General features: G+C 37.3%; 1 protein-coding gene and 1 long non-coding RNA gene across 5 annotated transcripts in view; one reads left to right on the top strand and one right to left on the bottom strand.

Annotated features, from left to right (window-relative positions):
- GOLIM4 (golgi integral membrane protein 4) overlaps nucleotides 1-19,130 on the top strand; it is an 80,267-nt gene that overhangs the window by 4,216 nt on the left and 56,921 nt on the right. The gene's annotated exons all lie outside the window — the stretch shown is intronic.
- Nucleotides 1,218-2,887, bottom strand: LOC146397577 (uncharacterized). Its single transcript, XR_014824321.1, has 2 exons — nucleotides 2,343-2,887; nucleotides 1,218-2,298 (listed from the first exon to the last, which is right to left on the bottom strand). It is a non-coding gene; the product is annotated as an uncharacterized LOC146397577 (long non-coding RNA).

Raw genomic sequence — 19,130 nt, 5'->3', positions numbered from 1 at the left:
TTTTATAATTAGCTCTGTTCTAAATTATACCTAGATGAACATCAAAGGGAATAGGTAGACTGGTGTAACTGAAGTACTTTACTCTGGAGAAGGGACCCTCCCTGACAATTTAAATTTAGAATTAGAGTCTGGTTACTAATTAACTCTCTTATGTCAGTTTAGGCAAGGCTGTGAGGGACAGAGGTAGTAGGCAGTAGGCAGTAACTTTGTGCAATAAGATCTGGAAGAGGAATGTAACCATTTAGGTTTGTTTTTGTTTCTTTGTTGTGTTTTTTTTTTTTAGTAGTAGGAGCAGTCAGTCCCTCATTCCTAAAACACTGTATTACATTATTACCGCGCTCTTGGTTTTCCCAGTGATGACCAGAAACCATCAAGAAAAGATTCATATGATATTTCCTATGCTCCTATTCCTGATAAGTGCATTACAGTTATTTAAAATAAACAGGTTTGGTGCTTCTAAGGGTGACATGGTTATTTAAGTCACTTGTCCTTTGCATTGTGTTCGCCTACATGTAGGATGGCCCATTCACCTGAGCATGAACACATGACCATGTATCTGGTTGCTTCTCTGTTTTCAACCTCCCCTGAATCTGCTTTAAAAAATAAAAATGTCTCCTTCAGCTCAGGGCCAGGTTTTTAAAATTCTTTCCTCTCCAGTGCCAGGTGCCTGGCATGCAGTATGTGCTCAATAAATAGTAGGTCTAACCTATGTGATATTTGCTTTCTGCTTATGAATGTGCTTATATATGGTGGGCAGTGAAATGTGGTGCTTGTGGGCTGAGAAGTCAGCGCCTGAATTTGATGTCTTGCTGTCTTTTTTTTAACCAGTTATGTGATCTTGGGTTACTTAACATCTCTGTGACTTGCTTTCACCATATGTAATAATCAGGATAATAGTGCATATAATAGGTTGTCATAGGATCTGTAGTGTTAGTGGGTATACAATGCTTAAAAGGGTGAAGCTTACATTTTGAACTATTGGAGAACCTCACATACAACAGAGTGATTCATGGACCTCAGTCATTTAATCCAACAACCACAGGCAAGTGCATAGTAGCACTAATTTTCAGGTGCAAAGTTAGGACTTAGAAACATCAATTAGATATTGTCTATTAAGTGGACATTTTCACTGAAGTACATACATCTTACCATTAAAAGAGGAAATTTATCAAGCTGTTTTTTAAAAAAATTCTATTTTAAAAAAGGAACGAAATAAACACTCTTTAAGATCAGTTTTATTTGTATGCAAAGCCCTGACTTAAAATTTGTTCCTTCAATAAAAGATAAAAGCTCCTAGATAACTTTTGAAAATATGAATCAATCAAACCCTCTGTTAAATATATATGACTTGCACAAACATGTATGATTCCAACCTGCCTTAGTCATTGGACTTTGCCAATATTGGTTGACCAGGGAAGAGAATCCCTCATTATTTGTGAGTCCTTTGTTTAAGTCCCAGATAGAGGACCCAGATAGGCTATACAGTTTACTACATACAATTAGATTAGAAGCCTACTTGACTTTTTAAATTCCCTCCTGCCTTACCAAGGGCTGGGGTATAAGACCATGTTTTAGAGACTTAAGAAATGAGTGAATTGGAGTTGGAGAATGAAGACTGAAGCCGGGAATGAAAGTACAAGGGATCTGAGAGAAACTAGAAGATGAGAGAAAGAGACAGAGACTAATAATGGTTTCTGACATTTCAAAGTGTAAGATTCTTGCCCGTGTCTTTGTGTTGTGAAAAGAAAGAAACAGAATAATGAAGGGGGAGTGGTTTTGGCATCAGATACTGTTTGAATGCAACTCTGGTGTTTACCAGTGAAGTGACCTTGAGTAGGAAGATAGCCTCTCTGAATTTCGATGTTTTCATAGTTTGCTGGGGATAACAATGTTTATTTTGCACACTTGCACAGACTAGAAATCATACATCTGATGTGACTGGCACGAATCCCAGAGGGCATCACTACAACATTTCCTGGGTAACCAGGACTGCTGTTGCAGGATTAATGTTGGGCTGCTTTTTATTTTGCCTACTATGTATTATATACAGCAGGTAACAGAGTTATTAATTGTGACCAAATGCGGCTCTTTTCAGAGCCATGGCCCAACTTGGCTAAAACTTTTATTCAAGACACTCCCTCTTCTATCTTCTCCACCTTATTGACCCTTTTTTGGTATGCTCATGGTAGCAACCAAGAGTTGCTGGTTTTCATTTTAACAACTAAGTGTTCTTATTTTATCACTGAGGACAAAATGTTTTTGCTACTTTTGCCAGTCAGTGGTTTGTGGGTTTTGTAGCTTTGTTTGAAAGTGAAAGTTATGAATATGAACATGTTCATAACTTTCACTTTGCAGCACTATTCACAATAGCCAGGACAGGGAAACAACCCAAATGTCCATCGACAGATGATTGCATTCGGAAGATGTGGTATATATACACAATGGAATACTACTCAGCCATAAAAAAGGATGACATAATGCCATTTGTAGCAACATGGATGGAACTAGAGAATCTCATCCTGAGTGAAATGAGCCAGAAAGACAAAGACAAATACCATATGATATCACTTATAACTGGAATCTAATATCCAGCACAAATGAACATCTCCTCAGAAAAGAAAATCATGGACTTGGAGAAGAGACTTGTGGCTGCCTGATGGGAGGGGGGGGGAGTGGGAGGGATCGGGAGCTTGGGCTTATCAGACACAACTTAGAATGGATTTACAAGGAGATCCTGCTGAATAGCATTGAGAACTATGTCTAGATACTCATGTTGCAACAGAAGAAAGGGTGGGGGAAAAACTGTAATTGCAATGTATACACGTAAGGATAACCTGACCCCCTTGCTGTACAGTGGGAAAATAAATTAAAAAAAAAAAAAAAGAAAGTGAAAGTTAATATAACTTTACTATGGAAGAAAAATGGCCAACTGTATTTTTTTTTTCTTTTAAGCCATTCTTATTTGAAGAAAATTTATTTTAATAAGATTTTTTCTCTTTTGCTTTTTAGGTCTGCACCCTTTGCATATGGAAGTTCCCAGGCTGGGCTCAAATCAGAGCTATAGCTGCCAGCCTACATCACAGCCACAGCGAAGCCAGTTCCCAGCTGCGTCTGCGAACTACACCACAGCTCATGGCAACGCCCAGATCCTTAACCCACTGAGTGGGACCAGGGATCAAACCTGCATCCTCATGGATACTAGTCAGATTTGTTACCATTGAGCCACAACAGGAACTCCTTGAAAATTTACTTGAAGGAATTATTTTAAATATATACCATTTATTAATTGTCTTCCATACTCAGATGTTGTGCTAAATGCATTACAGGCATTTTCTCACTTAACACTGACACCAGCATTTTAGCATGAAGGAGCAATCTGAGGGAGGTTAATTAACTTGCCAGTGTCAAGGTCAAATCTAATGAAACTGAGCTTGGAATCCCAATGTGACTTTCTAGCCTGCATTCTTTCTACTGTACTCCATTGCCCTCAAAATTATTTTAGTGTCTCTCATGACAGTATTAATGGTTTCGAGAAAGTGGGTTAGGTAGTCATGTGAGGATTCAAAATAAACTTTAGAATCAGAAGTAACAGAAGTTACTTCTGATTTTGATGCAGCATTCCCAGAGTGTAGGGCATTTAGTGCTGTTGCTAAAGGTGGTTTTAGTTGATACTGGAGTTGATTTTAGGTGGTATGCAGATGCTGCATAAAATAACATCAAATCACATCAGAAACTTAGGCCATTTTGAATTCCCTTTCATTGTTTTCTTGACAAGTCAAGGAGAAACTCTGATACTAGAATCTCTCTCCTAAGTATAGATGCTCATTCGTTTTTCTCAAAAAGGCCAATTTCAGGCAGCCAACAGCCTGATAACTAGACTTTAAAAATTGTTTTGCTGTTTTATTGCATTTAAATTTTACAGTTACTACCATTAAGATCATGTGAAGTCAGACTTTCATTTACAAGGTGGTAGTGTAGAGTTTTCTTTTTAGAAGTTTATTTTAGGGGAAACAAGGTACATTTGGCAAGTTCACTATTCAGATTTTATACACATACAGTAAGAACTCAAGTTAGGAGTTCCTGCATGTCTGAAGTTTAGGAAGACATTACGTGATCAAGTCACTTAATGATACAGATACTGAATTTTACAGTTAAGAAAACAATCCTGAGGCAGATGAATCACTTAGCGTGTGTCTCAAGTTCAGCCCGAGCCCACATACCCGGACTTTTAGAACAATATACTGTTCCTCACTGCACTCTGCTGCCTCTGGAAACTAGCAGCACCCTCTTCTCAGTTCCAGCAGAAATGAATGTTGCTGTTTTTGAACAATGCCATGTATTTCTGAATGGCACACTTGTGTTCTTTGTTTTTATTGGCCTGTGGGTGCTTTTCCAGAGGACATGCCAGCCATTGCTCTACACTAATAAGCCTCACTAAATAGGCTTATAGCCTGGAGGAACATGGCACGGAGTAAATTGCTAGTTATAATACTATGACATTTTTTAAAATATTGCTTTAACTATTTTTTCATATATAAAATGTCACAGTATGATAGGCAGTGAATAGAGAAGTAAAAGATATGTTGTCATTCTGAAGGATGAGGCATTTTAGGATGTTTGAATGACAGACACTATTTCCTTTCCTTTGAGAGATTAAGCGAATTTAAGAAAAATATATAATCATTTTAGGAGAGTCAAGCATTTCATTTCTTATTTCACATCTCATTTAAAACCCTTCAAGTGGAATTTAAAAAAACCAACAAAATCTGCAAATCACGATATGTAAGAGAGCTTTGACATTGCTTGTATGCTCTCGACAGTAGCTATGATACTATAAAATAAATTTTCTAAACATAGATTAAAATTGGGCTTCCAACAATATGATTAGTTAGTTTTTGTTAGTGTAGAACAGTTTATTTAGTTTTATATTAGTGAGTTTTAATATAAAAAATCTGTACTTCCTATTGCATTAATCTTTCAACCTATTAACAAACATTTAGAGGGAATTTTTAAAAGGACTCAATAGCCTTTTTAAAGGTTTGTTTTTTTTTTTTTTTTTTTTTTGGTTTTTTTTTTTTTTGGCCACCCCTTGGCATATGGAGTTCCCAGGCCAGGGTTCAGATCTGAGCTACAGCTATGGCAATGCAGGATCCTTTAACTCACTGCCAGGTGGGAGACTGAACCTGTTGCCAATCCCATTGTGCCACAGTGGGAACTCCCCTTTTTAAAAGGTTTGATGCTATAAAACATGTTAAATTGTACTGATCTCAAATATCACTTTTATTAAAAGATGAAAAATAAGACCTCTTGATAAGTAATTATCAGCTTAAAATGCAGAAGTCATCTTAAATTTGATCTGGGCGTGTAATTCCTCACATATAACTTCTCAAGTACATTTCCTCTTTATCTGTAGATCTGTGAAACTTAAGAGTCAATATATCAGACGTTGAGCCAATCAACATGCAGTTTGGAAGATCTATGGCCTTTTTTCATTTAGGACCAACTCTGTTCCTTTCAGTCCAGACGGGCAATGTTTCTGCTGATAAAAATCCTCTCAGAATTTTTGTTGGGTCTCCTGTGAAGCTTGTTGAGGCTTACTCTATTAGACAAAAACCATGTCCACATAGTTCTTGGAGATAATTCCTTCTCTGCCTTAGACTTCTGCAGAGACAATGGGGAGACAGTGCCCTTCAACTTACCAGAGGCCTATTGAGAGGATCTGTGTGCCATACCCTGACACTTGTAGTAGATCCTGTGGTCTGACTGAATAGTTCTCTGAGATGCCACACTTCCCAGGGCTTACCAAAGAATTTCAGAAGCTACACCTTTATTCTCATCTTTAAACTATAGTTTTTCAGACAGTTCCCTGGAAATGATCTTTGTTTGGAAGCTGTTTCTTAATTTTAGCATTGTTTGCTGTGTAGAGAGGCTGAGAATTTTCAAAACCTTCAAATACTGCCTCCTTTTTGTTCAGTAGTCCCTCCCTAATTTATCTTCTCACAGTTTGCTATAAACAGCAAGAAGCCAGGTAGTCTCTTCAATACTTTGTTGGGAAATCTCCTTAGCTAAATCATCAGATTCATTTGGCACATTTTTTACTTCTCATATAACTGTAAGGGACTGCAGGTCACATAACTACACATAAGTGTAGGTATTGTTAAACTTCCTGCCAGTACCTAATTTCTAGTTTCCAATAAGATTTACCTCACTTTCATTCATGCCCTTAGTAGAAATTTCTTTAAAGTCCCAAATTCTGTGAACAGTGTGTTCAAGGCATTGTAGGCTTTCACTCACACTCTTCTTAGCCCATTACGCAGTTCCAAAGCTACTTTTAGAATTTTTTTTATGGCAGCACTCTACTTCCAAAATCTGGGTTAGTGATCCTTTTGTATAGTAAGTTGTTCCCAGATTGAATTGGCTTAGAAAACAAATACTTATCTTACAGTTTCTGCTGGAAAGGAATCTGGGCTTATCTGGGTGATTCTCTTAAGATCTCTCATGATGTTGCAGTCAAGCTGCTGAGCACGGTTATAGTCATCTCAAAATTTGACCAAGACTGAAGAATCTGCTTCAAAATCCACTAATGTGGTTGTTAGCAGGCCTTAGAAGAGCTAAGTCCAATCTCATTCATGTGGGCCTTTCCATAGGAATTTCCATGGTTTCAACCTGGAACCTATAGCATAATTGCTGGCTTTCCTCAGAGCAAAAGATCCAAGAGAGCGCTAGAGAGAAAGTATACATACACACACATATATTTTTAATTAATTAATTTTTGGCCACACCCATAGCATGTGGAAGTTCCCAGGTCAGGGATCAAACCCACACCACAGCAGCAACCAGAGCTGCTGCAGTGACAAAGCTGGATTCTTAACTCGCTGCACCACAAGGAAACTCCAAATTGCAAGTATTTTAATAAACTAATCTTGAAGGCAATAACTCACCACTTCTGCCGTATTCTATTCATTAGAATTGAGTTACTAAGTTCAGCCTGTGCTCAAGGGCAAGAATAACAGAAAGTAAGGATCATCTGGGGCTATCTTAGTAGCTGCCTCCCACAAGGTAAGAATGTCATTGTCGTTGGCAATGTCATTACCACACTCATCATAAACTAATATTCTTTGGGCACTTGCTTTGTACCAGGCACTATTCTAAATTATATTTGTGGAATATCCAACATAATACTTTTGTAAAAATATTTTACTACATATTAAAGTGCAAGTTCCATTTAATTTGATGTATATTAGCAAGCAGTGGAATTTGAAATCATGGCACTTCTGAGGGAAATTACCTGGTATTTAAACCAAATGACCTGGAAGAATTAAAAGAGATTTCCAGGTAACTCACTGAAGTATAAACTTAACTAGGAGGGTGTTAGGGGAAATCCCAAAGTGGAAGCCATCCTGTCCTTGGAGGGTGTCAAAATCCATTGACAACTGTGAAAACTTCCCACTCCTACAAGTGACTATATTTCTTTTGACAAATACATAGTTACGTAATGTGTTTGGTCACATAGCATTTTTACTTCTGAATGTTCCTTCTGACTTTAAATAGACTGCAGTCCTTGGTGAAGACTTCATTATTTTATAATCCGAAGATATATACATATATGTATTTTTTAGGGCCGCACCCACAGTATATGGAGGTTCCCAGACTAGGAGTCCAATCGGAGCTGTAGCCAAGGTCCTACGCCACAGCCACAGCAATGCCAGATCCAAGCCGTGTCTGCAACGTACACCATAGCTTACAGCAATGCAAGATCCTTAATCCACTGAGCAAGGCCAGGGATTGAACCTGCATCTTTGTGGATACTAGTTGGGTTCATTAACCGCTAAGCCACTCTGGGAACTCCAGAAGATACATTTTTCGTGGAATTTAACTGGTCTTAGAAAGATAAATAATATAAAGAAAGAGCATTAATTGCATGATTAGTAATCTCAACTTATTCATTCATCCCTATATTGAAAGTTAAGTTTCGAATATTGCAATACATGGGATAGTCTTTTGTGATGTTGATAAGCTAAAAGAGAGCATATGAAAACATCATTAAATGTATTCTGAACAATTGTAAAACTTCAAATCATAGTATGACCTCCCTCTTCCAAACATACTTTAGTAATCAGAAATATAAGAGAACAATATTTCTGTTTGCCATTTGACTTCCATCATACTTCCTATACACATTTCTATAAGAGATTGGATCAGGAAGTGGATAGAGCATATTTTGTCAAAATGTTTGAGTCCATATTCCATTCAGAAATCAAGGAGAGTTCCAACCGTGTCAGTGAGAAGCTGCTCTTGAATCTGCACAGGATCAGTGATTCTCTTTCTGCCCCCCTGCTCTCTACATGGATGTGAGATTGCTGCCATGATCCTAATGGTAGGCCAGGTTGTTGTGGACTAATTCTCTTGTGATACTCACAGGGATTGTAAGTCTCTTGTGACATGTGGTCTCTGTTCTCTGTCCCCAAAACCAAAATGGGAAAATTCCTGATGCCTTCTCTAATGTAGTGCTAACATGTGCAGTGCAGTTCTTAGGGAGACTTATGAGCTGCATATTGCTTATTCTCATTTACCTTTTGCTCGCTGGGTTGGTTAGGGTCCATATGGATTAAGCTAGAGAGTGCTATCTTCTGTTAAACCTGTACAAAGAAGCAGTAACTACTAACCCAGTTAGCAGAAGGATAGTATTTGTGAGTGCCTGTGAGACCCATTATTTGGCCCCCAAGAAGTCTTCATCTGTGGGTCCCATGGTAGCAATACTTTGAACAGAGGCTGAGCTTTTAAAGAAAAATAGCTTTGTTTTTATTGTAGGCATCCAGCTGTTCTCAAAACTGCCTCCTACCAGGCAGCAACCAAGTCCTAAGAACTCTCTGTATATCTTGTCTGTGACCCTCTCTTCCTTAAGGGTGGCATTTTTTATTTGAGATCCATAGGGGTCCATGAACTTTCTGAAAACTTACGTCAGTTTTGTATATGTGACTTTTTCCAAGACAGAAGTCATAGCTTTTATTGGATCCTCAAAGCATCAATGACCTGAAAAAGGTTAAGAACCTCTGCTTTGGGGCAAATTCCTCCTTCCGTGATTTTTTTAAAGTCCATCTTGGAATTTGGCTTCCCTTGGTTCCACCCTATGAACCCTCTAGAAAGTGTTCAACTTTGTAATGGGGTAGTCAGTGTTCACTGCTATTCCTCTAAAGCCCAAACCCACTCTACCATTTTCGAATGTAAGAATCCTAATTAAAGACTTAAATGACAGTTAATAAATTGCATTCCTAGAGTCCATAGTTATTAGTAAATAATAAAAAATGCGTTGCTATCACATGAGAAATTTAGACTTTTCAAATTGGTCCTGAAAATGCAAAGACGTTGAGTAATGCAATATGCTCTATTATTACCATTTTAAATGTGAGGAAACAGAAGTCCCACAGCAAGACAGTGACACTCTTGGAATTATTGCTCGAATTGCTTGGATCCTAACTCAGGAGTCGTACTAATCTTCAGTTTCCAAGGCTTGTTCACCTTGGAACTAAAATGAGGTTTTGACAGTACATTTTCACAAAACAGAATTTCTGACTTTGCTTCCTCAGAGTTAAGAGTACCCAGAAGGTGACTCTCCTGGACTTGAGAGCTGGTCTCCTCCAGTCCACCTGCCATCCTCTGCCAAATCCAATCTCTTTGTCCTTGGAGGGGGCTGATGGCTATTCACGCCACTACTGCCTGCTTCACCTCTGCAGCATTCTGCCCACTGGAGCCTGTTGACTTTGTTCCTTTCTGGATCTCACATGCCCTGGAGGATGGAGGCAGGCACCATCGGATTGGGTCCCAGGGTAATAGGACGGATAGTCACTGGTGATCTTGGCTTCACCACCCTTTCCATCTATCTTTGGCACACTGTCCTTGATCCAAAATTAGGGGCTTGGGCTGTCCCTTACCTTCAGATGATTCTTCCTCAGACTCCTCTGCAACCTGGGGTGTGGACAGGGCTTAAGCCCACACCTCCAGGATCCTGCTAACTTTCACCACAGGCTCTGGAGCTTCACCTTGACTTCACAGGGGGGCTTTGAAGCTCACCACTCAACTGATTCTCCAGCTGTGTTTTTTAGCTTCCAGATGTAGAAGCCAAGTCACTCCTAAATAAATCACAGATTGGGAAAGCAGGCAAGAATGTAGAACCCAGGTTGCAAGGAGCAGCATATGGATATGCTTTGGTTTGGCCCACACAGTGCTCGGAAAAATTTCACAGTAGTTGTCTACATGGAAAAAGATATCTTATGTAAACATCCGGATTTCTGACTTTGTTTGAAAAGTCATAGTATCCCTCGACACTAGGCTGCATTCCTGGGTAGTGAATGGCTTGCATTTTGAGTCGGGTATGTGGGCTTCGGTTGGCAGAAATTTCCACTGGGAATTTTCCTCTCAAAAATTTCTTTACTTTTTCAATGAGGAAAGAGAGCCTTAGAGAGATCAAATGGCTTGATAACTGTTCTGTCCAACATGGTAGCCCCCATCTTGTGTGGCAAAAGCACTTTAAGCGCAGCAAATGAGTGACTGAGGAACAGAATTTCAAATTTTAACTATTTTAAACTTAAAATTTAAAGCAGACGCATTGTGAAATATTTTTCTGTTAAGCACAACCTTATTGTTTTGGTGGCATTACATTTTGATTAACTCTTGGGTCACAATAGATGTTATTGATGTATTGCACAAAGATATCCCACATTAAAAAATACCACTGCTAGAAATTTAAAAATTACCAATGTGGTTCACAGTGCATTTCTGTTGGACAGTGTTGACCTGTCAGAGCTCACACAACTTGTTGGTGGAAAGTCTGGAATTTGTCAGCCAATATCCTCCTCCTAGCACTACTTAGTTCACACCTGTGAGATTTTGAAGAGAAGCTACTCAGAAACTGCCCCAAAAAACAGATAAGCAGTTCTGGAGTATATCAGATAATTAGGGAGATGCTTATTTTCAGTTCACTTAGAGATCTGCTCAGTAAATTATAGACACATTTAATGTTAAAAAATTATAAATTGAGTTTCTTACAGTAAAGTTTATTCAGTATATTATAGTTTATTTCTGAAAAATTAGACTTCATAGAATGAATGTCTTTCTGTGACAAGTTTTTCCTTAAAAATTTCCTTAAAAATATTTCTGGGAATTCTTTGGTGACGCAGTGGGTTAAGGATCTAGTGTTGTCACTGCAGTGGCTGATGTTGCTGCTATGGTGTGGATTTGATCCTTGGCCCTGGAATATCTGTGTGCTGCATGTGTAGCCCCCCCTCCAAAAAAAAAAAAGATTTTTGACTCCATTTTCTGAAATAGAAGATAGCCAAAGAATATTACTATTATTAATTTAGGACAGGTAATCCAAGGATGTGTGATTTGATGTAACTAATGTTACATGAGTAGCATATAAAGATATACTGAGCATCAAGATATTTTTTGTTTTATGTGCAGAAGACCTAAACAGACATTTCTTCAAGGAAGAAGACAGATGGCCAATAGACACATGAAAAGATGCTCATTATCACTAATTATTAGAGAAATGCAAATCAAAACAGTGAGGTACCACCTCACACCAGTCAGAATGGCCATTATTAAAAAGTCTATAAATAATAAATTCTGGAGAGAGTGTTCCAACACTGTTGGTTGGAATGTAAATTGGTGCAGCCACTATGGAAAACAGTATGGAGGTTCCTCAAAAAACTAAAAATAGAGTTGCCATATGATCCAGCAATCCCACTCCTGGGCATATATCTAGACAAACTGTAATTCAAAACGTACATATACTCTTGTGTTCATAGCAGCACTGTTTACAATAGCCGATACATGGAAACTGCATGCATGTCCATCAACGATAAAGAAGCTGTGGTACATGTATACAATGGAATAGTACTCAGCCATAAAAAGAATGATATAATGCTATTTGCAGCAATGTGAATGGACCTAGAGATTATCATAGTAAGTAAGCCAGAAAGAGAAAGACAAATAATATATCACTTATATATGGAATCTAAAATACAACACAAATCAGCTATCTAGAAACGAAAACAGACTCACAGATGTAGAGAACAGACTTGCAGTTGTCAAGAGGGAGGGAGGGATTGGGAGTTTGGGATTAGAAGAAGCAAACTATTATATATACAGTGGATAAACAATAAGGTCCTATTGTATAGCATAGGGAACTATATATTCAGTATCCTGTGGTAAATCATAATGTAAGAGAATATGAAAAAGAATATTTGTATAACTGAATCATTTTGCTTTATAACAGAAATTAACACAGCATTTTATTTTATTTTTTATTTATTTATTTTTTTTGTCTTTTTGCCTTTTTAGGGCCGCTTCCCACGGCAGTGGAGGTTCTCAAGCTAGGGGTCTAATCGGAGCTGTAGCCACTGGCCTACGCCACAGCCACAGCAACTTGGAATCCGAGCTACGTTGCAACCTACACAACAGCTCACACCTACACCATAGCTCACGGCAACACCGGATCATTAACCCACTTAGCGAGGCCAGGGATTGAACCCGCAACCTCATGGTTCCTAGTCAGATTCATTAACCACTGTGCCACGATGGGAACTCCTAACACAGCATTTTAAATCAACTATGCTTCAATAAAAATTTTTAAAAGATATTTTGCTTTATAAAAATTTAAAAATCTCAATTACTTAAAGAGACATATCCATGGTAACCATTCTGCAGTGTGGCTGTGTTTTGAACATGGTGGACTGGGCTTGTCTGGGCCTTTCTGGACATAGGCGTAGGCCAGCTTGGAACTGGCTCACTGTCACTTTTGTCACACTGGCCAAGCCAGACGAATAGTCATTCCCAACACCGATGAATTGGGGTGCAGAATAATACTCTGCCCACAGCGGTAAGCACTACCACATGGTTGGCAGAGTGTGAGTATATAATTAACAGTAAGGACGGGTAAAAAAATTCAGAGAGATGACCCATAGTCAATTTCAGTTGGTATGGTATGAAAGCTGCTTTCATCTGATGAATTATTTTTACAGTGATTTAACAAAGACTTTTAAAAAGATAACACAGTTTTAGTCATGTTTGTGTTTTCTCAGCAAAAGGTGTGAATTCCTAATGAAAAGGCGTATAAATTATAAACAAAAGGCAATAAGTAAATATGTTCTTTTAATCAACAAGGTTTTTCTGAAGCACGTACTATCCACAGGCTTTCTTGGGGGATATAATAATTTTATAGATGCTGCCATTAAGAAATAGAAGGTAAATGAAGTATCCTTTATAGCTAAAGGCTTTTTTGTTGGATTTTTATGACCACTCTTTCAATGACATGGAATAAGAGAACTTCTCTACTGAAGTATTTCAGCATTTGATATGCTGATTTTAGCAGCAAAAGTAGATGTGATAAAATATAGGATTTAATTTCATACAGTAATTTATGTGGGTGGAAAAAATGAGAATAATTTAGAACTTGGACCCATGGAGAGACTTGGACATTTAAAATTTTTTGTAGACTTTTCATAGATGTATGCCATGGTTGGCATTAAAAAATTTCATTATATATTCACTGGGATTTTCTTTTTAAGAAATTAAATGAAGAGTTACATCTTCAGTATTTACTTGAAGGTTCAAGCACCTACTATGGCAACTATATATTTTAATCCCCAAGGCCTTGGGAAAAGACTTTGAAAAATTTAAAGAGACAGATGTCCAGTCTTTTTGTCTGTTTTTCTGTTTTTTTAAAGACTTGTCTAATTTTAAGCATTTCTTTAAAACACCCTTATTTTTCAAGTGGCATATTTATTCATTCCATTTAATGTAATATTATGTATGGCTATATATATGTGCGTATGTGACCAGTCAGTTAAGTATTATCTTGGTCTTCTTTAGTAAGATAATACTAATAGCAATTTGTTTATATTTCTACTTTTTAAAGCTTGATTTTTCATGTCTCAGCTTGAGAATATCAGAAAATTTTACAAAAACAAATAGGGAGGCTGAAGGCTGGTTCCTAGGTACACAAATAAGGCCTTGATTTGGAAATGGCTATATCCTATGAGTTGTTTTGACAAGCTTTTTGTGCAAACAATAGAAGAAACAGTAAGAAGAAGCAGGGTTTTTTTTCAACATGTTCATTTCTATACTTCTTGTGAATAATACCTGCTCTGAAAATTTTTAGAGTAGGAACATGTAGATTCTTGTTAAGTCCCGGTAAGTGAAACTCTAATACTCTATGAAACCAGTGAATAATTGGCCAGCTACCATGTATTTGTTCTTTTACTTAAATACTTCTTGTCATTAACTTTGTTCCTCTAGAAATATGTTGATGCGGAAGGAAAATCTGGCTTTGTTTTTGGTCTTCTTCATCTCTGTTTTATTACTTAATTTCTTTAACTCTGCTAGTTGATTGCTTAAATACTTCTTTCTAAAACAATCTAGTTGACTCCAGTCAGAACAGATACCAAAGAACACATCAGCTGATTGCTTAATTATTTTGTAAAAGGGAGAGTCTTACCTGGCCCCACAGCATTTTAACTTCAAAAGATTATGATTTTTAACTATCCTAGAATTATGTCTTGAATTTTGTGTTGTGTCTCATTTGATCATATCTAATTTCCCCTCTTTCTAAGTCTGTTCTGATGTTATTTATGTCACTCAAAAACTTGTTGGCATGGTGTTGAATACTTTTCATATAGTTGTGGTGACTCTACTTTCAAAATATATATCCTGAATCTTACTAATCTATAGTATTTCTATTTCTAGCATCCTATTCTGATTCACTGTCATCTCTCGACTATGCTAATTTCAGTAGGTTTCTACCTGGTTTTCTTGCTTCCACCCTGATCGCCCACAGAGTAGCTCCATAGTTTATAAAGATTATTCTTTATAAAACTAAGTTAGGTAATGCTATTTCTCATCTCTCTTTAAAGGAAAATTTCACTTTACAATGTGGTTGTGCTTCACCAACAAGATAACAACCACATGGTCCTTTCAGCTGTTGCAATGACACCACAAGCTCACACCCTTCTCAGAGTCTTTATATCAGCTCTTCTCTCTACCTGGAACCTTCTTTGCTGAGATCACTTCATTATTGACTGACTTCTTTTTATTCAGGCCTAAGTTCAGATGTCAGCTTCTACAAAGGCAGCAGTATTAGCTAGCTATTGCTGCATAACAAATTACCCCTACACTTAGCACTTTCACACAACAAACATATATAAACATGAACTGTTTCACACAGTTTCCTGAGGGTCATGAATCCAGGAGCAACTTAGCTATATAGTTCTGGGCCAGGGTCTCTCATGAGGTTGTACTCAATGTGTTGGCTGGGCTGCAGGAGGATCCACTTCCAAACTTGTTCCTGTGGTTGCTGGCAGGCTTCAGTTCCTCACTATTGGGAGATACCTCCATTTTCCATGGTGGAACACCTCTCCATAGATTGCTTGAGTGTCCTCATGACACGGCAGCTGTATTCCCACAGAGTGAGGGATCTAACAGAGGAAGAGCCAACACAAAAGCCAGTCTTTATAACCTAATCCACTTGTGCTGGATGCTATTAGTAACATAGACCAGCCCTGATATAGTGTAGGAGGGGAACACAAGAGTATGAGTGCCAAGAGGTGGGGGGAATCAGAGGGAACCATGTGGAAGGCTGGCTGTAACAGCAGCCCATGGGGATTTTACTGGTTACTTTCGAGAAGCTGAATCTTTCATACTTTCTACCTCTGAGCAATCTTTAGAAGTCATAGCTACATCTCTTCCTTGATATAAGGGAATAAGCTGGAAAATGGTGATAGTTCACCCACCCAAGTACTTTCTCTCCCATTATCCTACATTATTATTGTATCTCATTAATTGTACCTTGTTTGTCTCTCTTCCTCCATGAGGTTATAAGACCTTGGATTCAGAAAACTGGTATTTCATGTCCATTATTTTAATCCTAGGGCTTGGAAGAATGCCTTAAATATAGTTATTGGACAAATGAATACATTTGCCTTTTAAAGCCCTGAGTTTTATTTTAGCCACTTCATATGGAAGTTGTTTCTAAATGCATCCCTGTATTCTAAAGTTGAGCATACTGAACATAAATTTCACTAAGGAAAGTAATATTTGATGAGTTTACCTTGTGTAAAAGGCACTGTGTTAGACAGTCTGATAAGACATGGTCCTTACCCCCAAGGAGTCCTTTTAGTAAGGAAAGGCGGACTATGATGTGTGCCTATGTGGACAAGTAAAACAAAGAAGAGGGGAAAATTACAGGGTGAGAGGCAAGATGAGAATTGGAGGAGGCGTAAGATCAGTATAGTTATTTTGTGCTGTGGTATTGTGTTTCTTTTAGCATGTTCAGAATGTAAGAAGGAAAGAAACCATATTTTTTGAACAACGACAAAAAAGTCAGGAAACGTGGTCTACAAAAGTAGAAATGGTATATTATTTAGTTACATATTTTTAAAGGTCACCTTACTGAAATGACTAAAAATATAGGAAATTGTGTTTCATTATATATGGTTGATCATCATATTAGAGAGCAGTTACCCATATGTTAAATAGCCTTCAGTCAGTGTATTTTTAAATTAGTTCTCCAAGGAGCGATGATCTTTTATAGTATTCTTCACGATTACCAGCTTCCTAGGGTGGTCATTCTGTCCCCTCTCCTTAAGTTACTTCATCTAATTTTAGTGTGGACTTGAAAGCCTAATAACCAAACTTGATAATTATGTATAATAAGAATAAATGAGACTCTGAAAAAAAAGTTTTCAAGTAATTATGTTAATAATCATATTTTTAGTATAGCTATTTGTGGTTCATTTTTCCATCTTTCTGGTACTCGCTTGTATTTTAATAACTTCTCTTAATAGGTTGTTATTTTACATAGGTTTTATGTTAAACTTTTTGTCTCTGTTCAATATATCATAGTTGACTTTGAAGCTGAATGGACTCATAGATCTGCCAAATTTCAATTTTACATCCTTTGCAAGTTGTTGAATCTTTCTGAGCCTAATTTTTTTTTTTTAATCATATCTTCTTTATAGCGTTGGTGAAAAGAGTAAATGTTAAAGGCCTAGAATGTTACCTGGCATGGATTTTCTTTCTGTCCTCTCCTCCTTCCCCAGTCAGCCCATCATGTTGAATGGGCTTCATGCTCTACCACCTGGGGTTTACTACAGTGCAACTCAGGGGCAGCTCAGCTCTTGAGAAGAAAAAGACTGTGGGGGTTTCATTGGAGGGAATGTATCAATCCCTACATACGCAAAGTTAACAAAACATTCAGAGCAAAGAATTTTTTAATTAAAATAAGCTGTACGACATCCATGTAATTACTTATATTTTTCCACTCCCTTACATATTTTCTCAGTTTACCCACCCTTATGACTCATTCAGCAGCATAATTAGTGAAGTGAGCATTCTTTTCTAGTCATCAAGCAAAACAGGTCCTCTGCTGGCTTACTGGATTTTCTGGTGCACCCCCAAGAGAAGCTCATTTGCCATGTAACCTTTTTTTTTCCTCTTGGGCTGGTTGCTACCTACCATCAAGAACTTCTCACCTTGGTCAGTTTCTTCACTCCAGATGGCTCTCTTCTGGGTATTGCATTTCTTGTATTTATTCATTTTTCATACCTTGAGGTCCTGCCAAAATTCTGCTCTTTGTCTTGTTTCAAATTCAGTTGAAATTCATTGATTATCTATTCTGTGCTATACATGGGAGCAGGCCCTAATATTTAGATCATGCATTAGAAGAATGAGTTCAGAAAAATTGTGTTCAGAATAACAAAAGTAGTAAATGAGAAAAGGAATTTGAATGAAAATCTGCCAGCCCTAAATTCAGTTTTCTTTCTGATTTAGCACCAAGTCCCCTTTCCTCCAGGTGTGCGAAGACCTGGAGAAACTAATGATGGGAACTGGAAGCCTTCATTAGGTCAGACTGCAATTTGTGCCACTGCTGTAAGCTGTGGGGGACAGACATGCCCCAGGAACCATTTTCTGGGTCCACTTTAAGTCTGTAATGCCAGCTCCTGGCCTGTAAGATAGAAAGAAAGCTGCTATCCTCACAGTTTGCTTTTTTTTTTTTTTTTTAAAGACTAATCTTAAAAGTAGATTTAATAATCTAGTTAGAAAACCTCCACTCACTAATAGGAGTAAACTCATTAAATGTAAAAAAGTTAGGAGAACTCCATGACTTCAGTTTTTTCAGAATGTGGATTTAATCTTTAATCAGAAAGGTGTTACTCTGAATAAATTAGCTTTCCCTTTCAAGTTATAAAGCCCTATGCTTCAATCTAGGCCAGTCATAGAAAATGTTTCTTCTGTTTTTTTCTTTAAATTACTTAATAACCCTAATGAAAGTGAAGGTGGTTTCTATGAATTGAAAACAGGTAATTATTGATTAATTATATTATTGGAAGAGAACACTAAAAATAATTCATTTGGAGTTTTATAAAGTGTTTTAGAGATCCTTTGAATCTGTATTTGATGAGGTAGAAGATGACATCAGAGACTAATGAAGCCATAATATGAAACCCAACTCAAGAAATGCCGAAACTATACACTTTGCCAGAATATGGAATGAGTGCAGACCTGGGTTCAAATGTGGACTCTGTAATTAAACACTTGGATGACCTTTGACAGGTTACCTAGACACTCAGCCTGTTTCACTGCCTGCTCAAATAAGGATTATCCTTGCTCTCTGAAGTTTTTATAAGACACCAACTTAGAAAATAAAAATTGCCAGGATATAAAGCTCTAATGACACCTTTTTAATATCTCCATTAGGGAAAGTAAGTTTAGCATAAAAAAGACATGATTTTTTAAAAGATATTTTTATTTCTCTCACAAATTATATTTTGGAATGATCTTTGAAAGCCTGCTGCTTCAGTTGTTAATTCATTTCAGTTAGAGACTATGAACATCAAAGAGTAAAACTCAATTAAGTGGAATGGTCAGGAAATTAATATTCTCATGAATTTAGTTGTCAATGTTAAATAGAAAACTTATTATCTTCTCTACCCGCATGGCTTCTGGTCTCTGTATTTAAGTCATTCTATTTAATTTGAAGTTGCATTGAAAGTCTGTGCCAAGTTTTTTTCTGGTAAAAGGAAGAGAAATCAATTAAAGAAAATACTTATTTTTTTTCAAGTTATGTTATTGAA

Source organism: Sus scrofa, chromosome 13 (assembly GCF_054392235.1).
Source record: "Sus scrofa isolate SSC_HxYL_T2T_F1_AM1 chromosome 13, Sscrofa_HxYL_maternal_Yorkshire_Landrace_v2.0, whole genome shotgun sequence".
NCBI lineage: Eukaryota > Metazoa > Chordata > Mammalia > Artiodactyla > Suidae > Sus > Sus scrofa.
Note: the sequence above shows the minus strand (reverse complement) of the source record. Positions and strands in the feature narration are given on the sequence as shown.